The sequence below is a fragment of the Pongo pygmaeus genome, chromosome 10 (genome assembly GCF_028885625.2).
Source record: "Pongo pygmaeus isolate AG05252 chromosome 10, NHGRI_mPonPyg2-v2.0_pri, whole genome shotgun sequence".
Taxonomy (NCBI): domain Eukaryota; kingdom Metazoa; phylum Chordata; class Mammalia; order Primates; family Hominidae; genus Pongo; species Pongo pygmaeus.
Genome location: NC_072383.2, coordinates 132,124,241 through 132,135,141, shown reverse-complemented (window position 1 = coordinate 132,135,141; position 10,901 = coordinate 132,124,241).

The window sequence follows — 10,901 nt, the reverse complement described above, 5'->3', positions numbered from 1 at the left end:
GTTCTTCAGCTGTTTCCAGTTTTCACCAAGTGCCTGCCAGAGCCTGGGTCCTGTAGCCCCTAAAATGCTGGGAAAGTGGCAGAGCAACGGTTGTTGTGGACAGCCCACCAGGGTCAAGGGCCATATTTACTCTTCTCCTCCACCCCAGTGAGTATTCCATGTCAATTTCACGGTGAGCCATCATGCTATAGCTTTAGTGTTTTATCAAGATATTAGAACCAAAATATTTACAAATTCAATTCTGGTCACCATGTTTAAAACTCAGATAGTCATGAGTTCTTTTTCTAAAGCAAGATTGGTTGATGGTAATTTCTAAGATATGTTCTAACATGTAGGCATTTACCTGTAGGAAAAGGGCTGTGTTAGATCCCAGCAAATGGGAAAAAAAAAAAAAAAGGCAAACTCAAGGGTTCATTTACAGAGGTGTGGGCAAAGCCAAAAGAAACAATAAAAGCCTGTGAAATGCTCCCAGACTAGCAACAGCAGAAACCCTCTAATACCCTGGGGCCAAAGGGTGAGGACAGAATGGGCTGCTGGATCCTCCCAGGACTCTGGCAAGGCTGTTTCTCCATGGGGTCATTTTGCCTGACACTGTGGGCTCAGGTGGGTGTGCTGCAGGGCTGCTGCTTGACACCCTCCCATGTGCAGGGCAGCCCCAGCACAGAGAATGGTTGAGTAGAAATTCTAGTACAGCTGAAGTTGAGAAACACCAGAGAGAAACCCAGCCTTTGTGAAAACCCACTGCTGGAAGGAAGGAAGCAGAGGAAACCAAGGCCCTCCCCACCTCTGATGGCTGGTGCCTCCCTCTGGCTGAAATCCTGGAACGGGACCTGGGTGATGTTCCCAGAGACCAGCCTCTCAGGACCCAGAGCAGAGCTGGAGAAGTGGGAGGATGACTCAAGAGGCAGGTGGAGAAGACCCACAGCACCCTCCTCCCAGAGCCCAGACCGGGAACTCTTTCTTCATGCACAAATGAGAATGGTAAATCTTTTTAAAAGACAATTTTTTCCCATTGTCTTGCCTCCCCTGCTTGCTGTGGTTTGGATGGGGTTTGTTTGTCCTCCCTGAATCTCATGCTGAAATGTGGTCTGGGCATGGCGGTGTTGACAGGTGGGACCTACTGCGAGGTGTTTGAATCTAGAGTGGAACCTCATCATTAGCTTGCTGCTTTCTCATGGTAGTGAGTTCTTGCTCTGGCAATGCTAGATTAGTACCTGTGAGCATGGCTTGTTGTAAAGCTAGGATGTTCTTTCGTTTGCCTCTGTCTTTGCAGGTGTCCAATCCCCGTGGCCCTTCTCTGCCATGTTTTAACCCAGCACATGGCCCTCACCAGAAACCAAGCAGATGCTATGCCTGCTTCTCCCACTTCCCAGCCTCCAGAACTGTGAGCCAAGTAAATGTATACATCATGCAGTCTCAGGTACTAGGTTATAGCAACCCTTATCATACAAAGACACTGTTCCTCAGCTTCTCCAGTCTATAACCCTGACCCTAACCCAGGTTGCCCAGGTTGGTTTCCATCCTGGGCCCCTCCCAAACCCCACAGGTCTTGCTTGTCCATAGATCTTGGTGCATTGTTGCTGGAGGGTCAGAGAATTGCCCCGGGTGTCGGGTCAATTCACCCAAAAGGAGTAAAAGTGCCTGGGAGTTTACCCCGCAACTCAACCTAAGCCACACACTGTCTGAGGGAGGATAAAATACCCACTGTCTATGCCTGCAGTCAGGAAGAATTCTGATTCTATGCAACACTGAAGCACTATCATCCAAGCTCTGAGCCGCCCAAGCCCAGGCAGGGCTCTAGTGCTTCTCCCAACACCTTGCCCTGCTTGTTCCATCTGTTTTGGTTTCTCTCCTTTATTCAATGGATAATATGCAAATTATAGCTGAATAATAATTTCACCAATATCCTTGTCTCATAATCTGCATCCAGGGACAGCTTGCCAGAGGCCATATCACTTATCTCTGCCCTAATCATGAAAAGTATTAACCTGAACAGTAGTAACCCATGACCTCACCCTAACCCTCACCTTCACACTTACCCTCATTATAATGCAAACTGTAACCCTAACCCTCACCCTCATCCTCACCTTCACCCTAACCCTAACCATCACCCTAAACTTCAACCTCACCCTAATTCAAATTCTAATCTTAACTCTAATCCTCACCCTCACCCTAACCCTAACTCTAACCCCTAACTCCCAACCCTAACCATATCTCTAACCCTCACTTTATTTACAGCAATCTGTGCTCTAACTCAAAATGACATCAGAAAAATTTTAGTGTTGACTACCCTCACCCTAAACCCTGGAACCTACTTGTGGCCACTGGCCAACTGAACCTTGGGCTCTGAGCCCTGGGGCAGGCAAGGGAATCTGGATGACTCCAGCCTGCTGGAGAGAGGCAGCCAAGAGAAGCACATTGTTAGGAACATAATCAAATTAAATTAATGGGCTGACTGGCCCCAGCAGGTCCATCTAACAACACAGAAAAAACAACAGTAAGAAATGGATCATTTCTCCTGGTTTGAATGCTGGAAAACTTGCAGCCACTGAATAGATTTCAAATGAAATTCCCTACACTATTCTTGGAAATAACTGTTGTCTGCACTCAGCCTGGTGGCTACAAGGAAAAAAGTAAATATTGCAAATACACAAGATAATGTAGAGAAACTAAGGGACTATTTGGGAGTTTCCTGGTTCTGAAGGACCGGAGGAGAGAGAAATGCTATCAGGGCCTGGGGGAGCTCCTGGCCATGGCTCTATCTCTCTCTTCACCCTTACAAGGGCTGCAGAGAGACTGCAGCAGCCTGCTACTAGTGTACTTAAAATGAACTTGGAACTGTAAAATTCCTGGTATTTCTGAATTCTCAGGCAGACATCTATTATGCTAAAAGGCACATCTGAAGTTTTAAAACTACATACCTACCAAACATGTGGCCTGATACCTCTGAAAGGAAGTTAGTGTCTCCACAGAGTGGCAGAAGGACCATCATCTACTCCTTCATCTAGAGAATTAAAAGCAATTCAGAGCTTTGAAATGGCTCCTGGATAGAAGAAATAACCTAGTCTCTAGATAAGACATAGTGGCAGCTTTGCCAATGTTCAGATGCAGGAGCTGCTAGTGTGCTGTTAGTCTTCAACTCACTTTTAAAAAGTACAAGCCAGGTCCCTCCCAGTCTAGCCTCAACTCCCTCTTTGCCAGCAGGACAGCACTGCCAGGCCTCCTCTGTGCCCCACCAGGCCATCACCCTTGCTGTTCCTAAGAGAATTTTTTCTTCACTAGGACCCTGATGGTGGATGCTGTGGATTCCTCCAGCCTCTCTCTGCATGCCAGCCTGGAGGCTTCCAACTGCAAACACCTATGACATTTCCTGAAGCCTTTGACTGGCTCCTGGAATCCACCTGATGGTGTGCAGGGTGGGCTTGAGGTCCTGGGAGTAGCCCTTGGACCAGCTGGTGTGTGAGTCCACAGGTGGAGCCTCCAGCAGTCTACCCTTGTTCAGGATACTTTGAAGCCTGCTGTGCACCATCTCCCAAAGTTCCCCAGGAGATTTCAGTCCCATTAACTTAAAAAGAGTTTATCCTATGGGCTTCCTTTCCTTTCATGTCTCGCTGCCCACGGGCCTCCTGGGAACATCTCCCAACAGCATTGCCTGCACTCACTTCTCAGGTCAGCTTCTGGGAAACTCAACCTAAGACAATCCCCACGGATCTTACCATGGTGCTCACTCAGCATTCATTCATTAATGTTTTTCTGCTGTCTTCTAAATGTAGTATCTCATCAACGAGATCATGAACTACTTGAAGGAAGTAGGTTCTATCACCAGCTTTCCCCACAGTTTCTGGAATAGCATAGAGCTTTATATAGCTGGCACAGTGGGACTGAATTTTTCACTTCCAAAAGTTTGTTAACATACTGCAAGTTTTCATTTATGCCACCTACAGTTTAAGAAATAAGGTGTTTGTGAGCTTACTAAGATGCACAGAAATTATGTCAACAGTAAATATTACACCAACATGGAACGGCATCACTGGTGCCCAAACTCCTGGCTTGGGTTATACATAATTTTTCTTTACATATACAACAAAGGAAGTTATTTGGAAGCAAATAGCACATGCTATCAGGAGTCAGTGATTTTTTAATACAAGGCAAAGACCTATTTTTCCTCTCAAACTGAAAGGTGGAGGGGTGCTTGATTATTGCTATTTGGGGCAGTTGATAATATTGTACAGTCAGAGGGACTTTGGGGCCATCTGATAGCCAATGTTCTTCTATACAGTTGATCATTTGCAAGAAGGACAAGATAGTCTTAATATTTTAGTTATGAGAGAGCAAAAGCACCTTGGTGCACTGGAAAAAGAAAAAAAGAAATTAAAAGGCTCTCCGATCAGACACCCTTGCAATTCTCCCTGATCCTCCCTGTGTGAGGTTGTTAAGCTTTAGAGATAGGCTGGCCTGGGTCTTAGCTGTGTCACTAGTCGTTGATTTTAGCCATATCATTCCTTTTTAAAACATATCGTTCTTATCTATAAGTGGGGAAATAATAATGACTCTGACTTCATAGAACTGTTACAATTAAAGTACATGAAACAATGTGTTTAAAGTGCCCAGTACAGTGTTGGGCACCTAATAAACTATTAATAAGTGGTTCCTGCTATCACATCATCATCATCATGAGCATATTCAGAGGCCCTGCAGCATCCCTGCAACACGGTGGAGAGGCCAAGTCCCGGGTGCTGGTTTAACAGCAAATGGGCCCTTTCCACTTGATTCTTCCAGGATCACACACTGATCTGCCATCTGCTACATCACTTTGCTCTTGTCCATTCAGAAAATATGCTAATTCCAGAAATGACTTTTTTTGTCATTTTAGATCCTTAGAGATTTTGACAAAGTTTGGCTGCTGGATTGCTAACCTGTCTTCTCTGTGGGTGATTTTATAAACTTCTTTCATTAGGGTCCATCTCAAGCAAAACTCTAAAATCAGTGACATTTTCTCACCTTGGGGGATTTTTAAACAATTCCCTGGGGTCCCAGCATCAACTTTTTAAAAGCCACTCCAGGATGTCCCAACTGCAGCCAAGGCTGAGAATCACTGGACTTGGTTGTGGCCATAAACTAGGAACCTGGGGAGGGGTGGAGACAGGACTAATGGGATTGAGGGGCTCAGGGAACTGCCAGGCTCTGGGATGGATGTGTTTTGCACAGGGACGTTGAAAGGCAGGGGTCCTGGAGAGGGAAACAGAGATGAGCCAGGCCAGGAGACCTCCAGTGAGCAGGAAGCTGATAGCGTGAAGCTGATAGACGAGGGCAGGTGGAGGAGTCAGAGGGTGAGGACTGAAGGTGTGTCCTACTGAGAACAGGATATTTGAGAGGAGAAGGAAAAGAGCAAGGAGGCACCACCGTCCAGTTGAGGCCCTGTGCTGAGGGGCATTGAGGAGGAAAATGCAGCTACCAGTGTGAGAGAATCTAGAGCATCCTCAAGGGGGTATTTCTGTTTTAATTAGAGCAAGACTTTTTCACTCACTCAACAAGCATACTGAGTGAACAAAGCAGACTGACACCTTTCAACACTCACAGTGGAGAGCTATGAAGGGAACCATGAGGGAAGCTGCTGAGCATGTGGAGGTGCCATTTGTCTGAGCATGTGGAGATGCTATTGCTTTACTCTGAGTTCTGTGGGCTCACATTTTGGTGAGAGCTTGGGTACCAGTCAGATTAGTGTTAGATGGAGGCAAATACAGAGTCAAATCCCTGGTGACCTGTGGATAGTGTTGATAGCATGGCTCTGAAGACTGGTAAATGATTCCCCCTCATCTCTCTGAGCAAGGAAGTGGGTAATAAATTCTAATTGGAGATTCTTTGAGGGATGTGTCAGAAGCACTTGGGGAGAAGGCTGTGTCTTGTCCAGGAAAGAAAAGTTTTACAAGGAACACGTGGAGCTCTGTGAGGCCTCCTCTACATTTTACATTGGCAGGGTCAGGACAGGGAAGGACTGTGCTCCAGACCCAGGGAGAATCCTGGCTCTACCATTTAACTCTGGGACTTTAGGCAAGGCTTTTCTTGGCACCTCCTTTTCTCATCTGGAATAGGGAAATTATAATGATACTTGCTTGAAAGGTTTGTTGTAAATATGAGATGAAAATATTAGGCATAACAGCTGGTACCATTTTGGGGTACACAGGAACCACACTATACATGTTAGTTATTTTTTAAATTATACTTAAGTTCTGGGATACATGTGCAGAACGTGCAGGTTTGTTACATAGGTATACACATACCATGGTGGTTTGCTGCACCCATCAACCCATCATCTACATTAGGTATTTCTCCTAATGCTATCCCTCCCCTAGCCCCCACTCCCTAACAGGCCCCAGTATGTGATGTTCCTCTCCCTGTGTCCATGTGTTCTCATTGTTCAACTCTCACTTATGAGTGAGAACATGTGGTTTTTTGTTACTGTGTTAGTTTGCTGAGAATGATGGTTTCCAGCTTCATTCATGTCCCCACAAAGGACATGAGCGCATCATTTTTTATGGCTGCATAGTACTCCATGGTGTATATGTGCCACGTTTTCTTTATTCAGTCTATCACTGATGGGTATTTGGGTTAGTTCCAAGTCTTTGCTATTGTGAGCAGGGCTGCAGTAAACATATGTGTGCATGTATCTTTATAGTAGAATGATTTATAATCCCTTGGGTATATACCCAGTAATGGGAATTCTGGGTCAAATGGTATTTCTTGTTCTAGATCCTTGAGAAATTGCCACACTGTCTTCTACAATGGTTAAACTAATTTACACTTCCACCAACAGTGTAAAAGCATTCCTATTTTTCCACATCCTCTCCAGCATCTGTTGTTTCCTGACTTTTTAATAATTGCCATTCTGACTGGTGTGAGATGGTATCTCACTGTGGTTTTGATTTACATTTCTCTAATGATCAGTAATGTTGACCTTTTTTTCATGTTTGTTGGCTGCATAAATGTCTTCTTTTGAGAAGGGTCTGCTCATACCCTTTGCCCACCTTTTGTTGGGGTTGCTTGCTGTTGTTTGTAAATTTGTTTAAGTTCCTTGTAAATTCTGGATATTAAACCTTTGTCAGATGGGTAGATTGCAGAATTTCCTCCCATTCTGTATGCTGCCTGTTCACTCTAATGATAGTTTCTTTTGCTGTGCAGAAGCTCCTTAGCTTAATTAGAACCTATTTGTCAATCTTGGCTTTTGTTGCAATTGCTTTTGGCATTTTTGTCATGAAGTCTTTGCCCATGCCTATGTCCTGAATGGTATTGCCTAGGTTTTTTTCTAGGGTTTTTATGGTTTGGGGTTTTACATTTAAGCCTTTAACAAATCTTGAGTTAATTTTTGTATAAGGTGTAAGGAAGGGGTCCAGTCTCAGTTTTCTATATATGGCTAGCCAGTTTTCCCAGTACCATTTATTGAATAGGAGATCCTTCCCCCATTGCTTGTTTTTGTCAGGTTTGTTGAAGATCATATGGTTTTATATGTATGTTGTTATTTCTGAGGTCTCTGTTCTCTTCCATTGGTCTATATGTCTATTTTGGTACCAGTATCATGTTGTTTTGGTTACTGTAGCCTTGTAGCATAGTTTAAAGTCAGGTAGCATGATGTCTCCAGCTTTGCTTAGGATTGTCTTAACTATATGGGGTCTTCTTGGATTTCATATGAAATTTAAAGTAGTTTTTTTTCTAATTCTGTGAAGAATGTCAATGGTAGTTTGATGGGAATAACATTGAATCTATAAATTACTTTGGGCAATAGGCCATTTTCATAATATTGATTCTTCCTATCCATGAGGATGGAATATTTTCCATTTGTTTGTGTCCAGTTCTCCTTGAAGAGGTCTTTCACATCCCTTGCTAGCTGTATTCCTAGGTACTTTATTCTCTTTGTAGCAATTGTGAATGGGAGTTCATTCATGATTTGGCTCTCTGCTTGTGTATTGTTGGTGTAAAGGAATACTTGTAATTTTTGCACATTGATTTTGTATCCTGAGAGTTTGCTGAAGTTGCTTATCAGCTTAAGGAGTTTTGGGGCTGAGATGCTGCAGTTTTCTAAATAGAGAATCATGTCATCTGCAAACAGAGACAATTCAATTTTCTCTCTTCCTATTTGAATATCCTTTATTTCTTTCTCTTGCCTGATTGTCCTGGAGAGAACTTCGAATACTATGTTGAATAGGAGTGGTGAGAGAGGACATCCTTGTCTTGTATTAGTTTTTAAAGGGAATGTTTCCAGCTTTTGCCCATTCAATATGATATTGGCTGTGGATTTGTCAAAAATAGCTCTTACTATTTTGAGATAGTTCATCAATACCTAGTTTATTGAGAGTTTTTAACATGAAGGCTCACACATATCACCTATGGCTGCTTTTGCACTCCAACAGCAGAAAGGAGGGGTTAATGGAGATTGTATGCTTCAGATATCCTAAAATGTTTACTATCTGGCCCTTTGCAACGAATTTTTTCAAAAGCCTTTTCTGCATCCATTGAGGTAATAATGTGGTTTTTGTCTTTGGTTTTGTTTATGTGATGGATTATGTTTATTGATTTGCATACGTTGAACCAGCTTTGCATCTCAGGGATGAAGCCAACTTGATCATGGTGGATAAGTTTCTGGATGTGCTTCTGGATTTGGTTTGCTACTATTTTATTGAGGATTTTCACATTGATGTTCATCAGCTTTACTGGCCTGAAGCTTTCTTTTTTTTGTTGTGTCTCTGCCCAGTTTTGGTATCAGAATGATGCTGGCTTCATAAAATGAGTTAGGGAGGAATCCCTCCTTTTCAGTTGTTTGGAATAGTTTCAGAAGAAACTGCTTGTTCCATCTGTTTTGGTTTCTCTCCTTTATTCAATGGATAATATGCAAATTATAGCTGAATAACAATTTCACCAATATCCTTGTCTCATAATCTGCATCCAAGGACAGCTTACCAGAGGACATATCACTTATCTCTGCCCTAACCATGAAAAGTATTAACCTGAACAGTAGTAACCCATGACCTCACCCTAACCCTCACCTTCACACTTACCCTCATCATAATGCAAACTGTAACCCTAACCCTCACCCTCATCTTCACCCTAACCCTAACCATCACCCTAAACTGCAATGTCACCCTAATCCAAATTCTAATCTTAACCCTAACCCTAACCATAACCATAACCCTTAACCCTTAACCCTAACCCTAACCCCTAACCCCAACACCAACACTAACCCCTAACTCCTACCCTCACCCTAAACCCTAACCCTAAACCCTAACCCTAACCCGGCCTAACCTGTAATTCTTGACTATAACACCTAACTCCTAAACCATAACCTCTACTTCTCTGTAACACCGAACCCTCAACCAAAGCCTCATCCCTAAATTCTCACTCTAACACTAACCCTTTTTAGAAAGAATTATTATAGAAACATGCACATTTTTAAGAATCAGTTGTTTTGACTAATGTCTACTTCCATAGAGAAAATACAGATTTAAAAACCTTCATCATTCTGTCCTTTCACAATGTACTTTTATTTTCTTTGGCTTATACCTCTAAGCCACTGTTCACAGGAAATATTCTGCTAACTTACAATGCTTTGGTTTAATCAAACCACCCCTGTACCATTTCTGCGACTGCAGACCCATGACTCACCTCAGGTCGGCATTTTGTCATGAGGTGGGCAGTTGCCCACCTCAGAGTCATGGGAGCATTTGATGACCTGGCACATATGCTCCAAAAATATTTCTGAACTCTCCAACCCCACTTCCCGTCCTGTACCTGACTTACGAGGGAAAGAAGCAACTATTGCTTCTGTGGAGCTTCAGGTAAAGGAAAACTCAGTAATATACATTGTCTTATCCAAAAGTTTGATATTCTGTTAATCATAGATTCTTTGACATACATTTTGGTTTTTTAAAAACACTACATTGCAATATTATTTATCTTGATTACTGAGTTTTTTGATACTTCACTTGCTTTCATCTATTCTCAGCCTTATTTGGGAGAAAAATCATCTTGGACACCTGGGTGGTGCTTATAGATCCAGAATCCAGGGGGTGTCACGTTCCCCGCCCGCTGGGTCATTTCGCTGAGGGGTGAGATTACAACTCGGGTGATTGGAGCAGCCTGTCCCGGGGAAGGCCTCGACCATGACCCAGAGGAAGGAACTGCAGGGCTGCAGCCAGCCCCTTCTGAGCTTGTGAAATAACAGCCTCTGGTCCTCTGAGCAGGGGAGCCACACCAAAGAAGGGGTCATTCCTAATCCTCTCTGGGTCATATGTTGGGGGGTGCTTTAAATGGATGATCCTGTTTTCCTGCTCTCTGGCCGTGTCCACATCTGCTTTTTAAGGGCTCAAACTCCAAGAAGAAAGGAAAGGCTGAAGAATCACTCTCTGAAGCCCTAGGCTCCCTCTGTCCTTCTAAAAAATTCTACCCAGGACACCAGACACACCCTCCCTTTTCCTGCCCGTGTATCTCCCTTGGTGTTCCCCAGAAGACTGGCTCTCTATAATTCTGTGAGCCTACGTAAGGGGACCGAATGACAGATCCCCAACAGCTATGAGCCCCCTAATAAGCACACAGACGTTGGACAAGTCTCCTAAGAGGTACTCATCCCAGGGCCATCCAGCGGCTTCAAGATGTGGATAGGGCAGGGCTCCCTCAGGAGAGCACCAGTGATACTGGGCGTTCCCGGGATAGAAGACAGCAGCTCAGAATGGAACAGAGGTTCTTACGAGGTTGATCTAAATCATCTTCCAGCCTTCTGTGTTTCAGCTAATTACGATGGAAGAAATGCAAGAATTCCCAGGAAATTTGTTTAAAAGACACATAATGACAGAAAACTTACCAGATTTTGCAGGTGCTAAAGATAGTGTATATAGAAAGCAAAATGATGACAA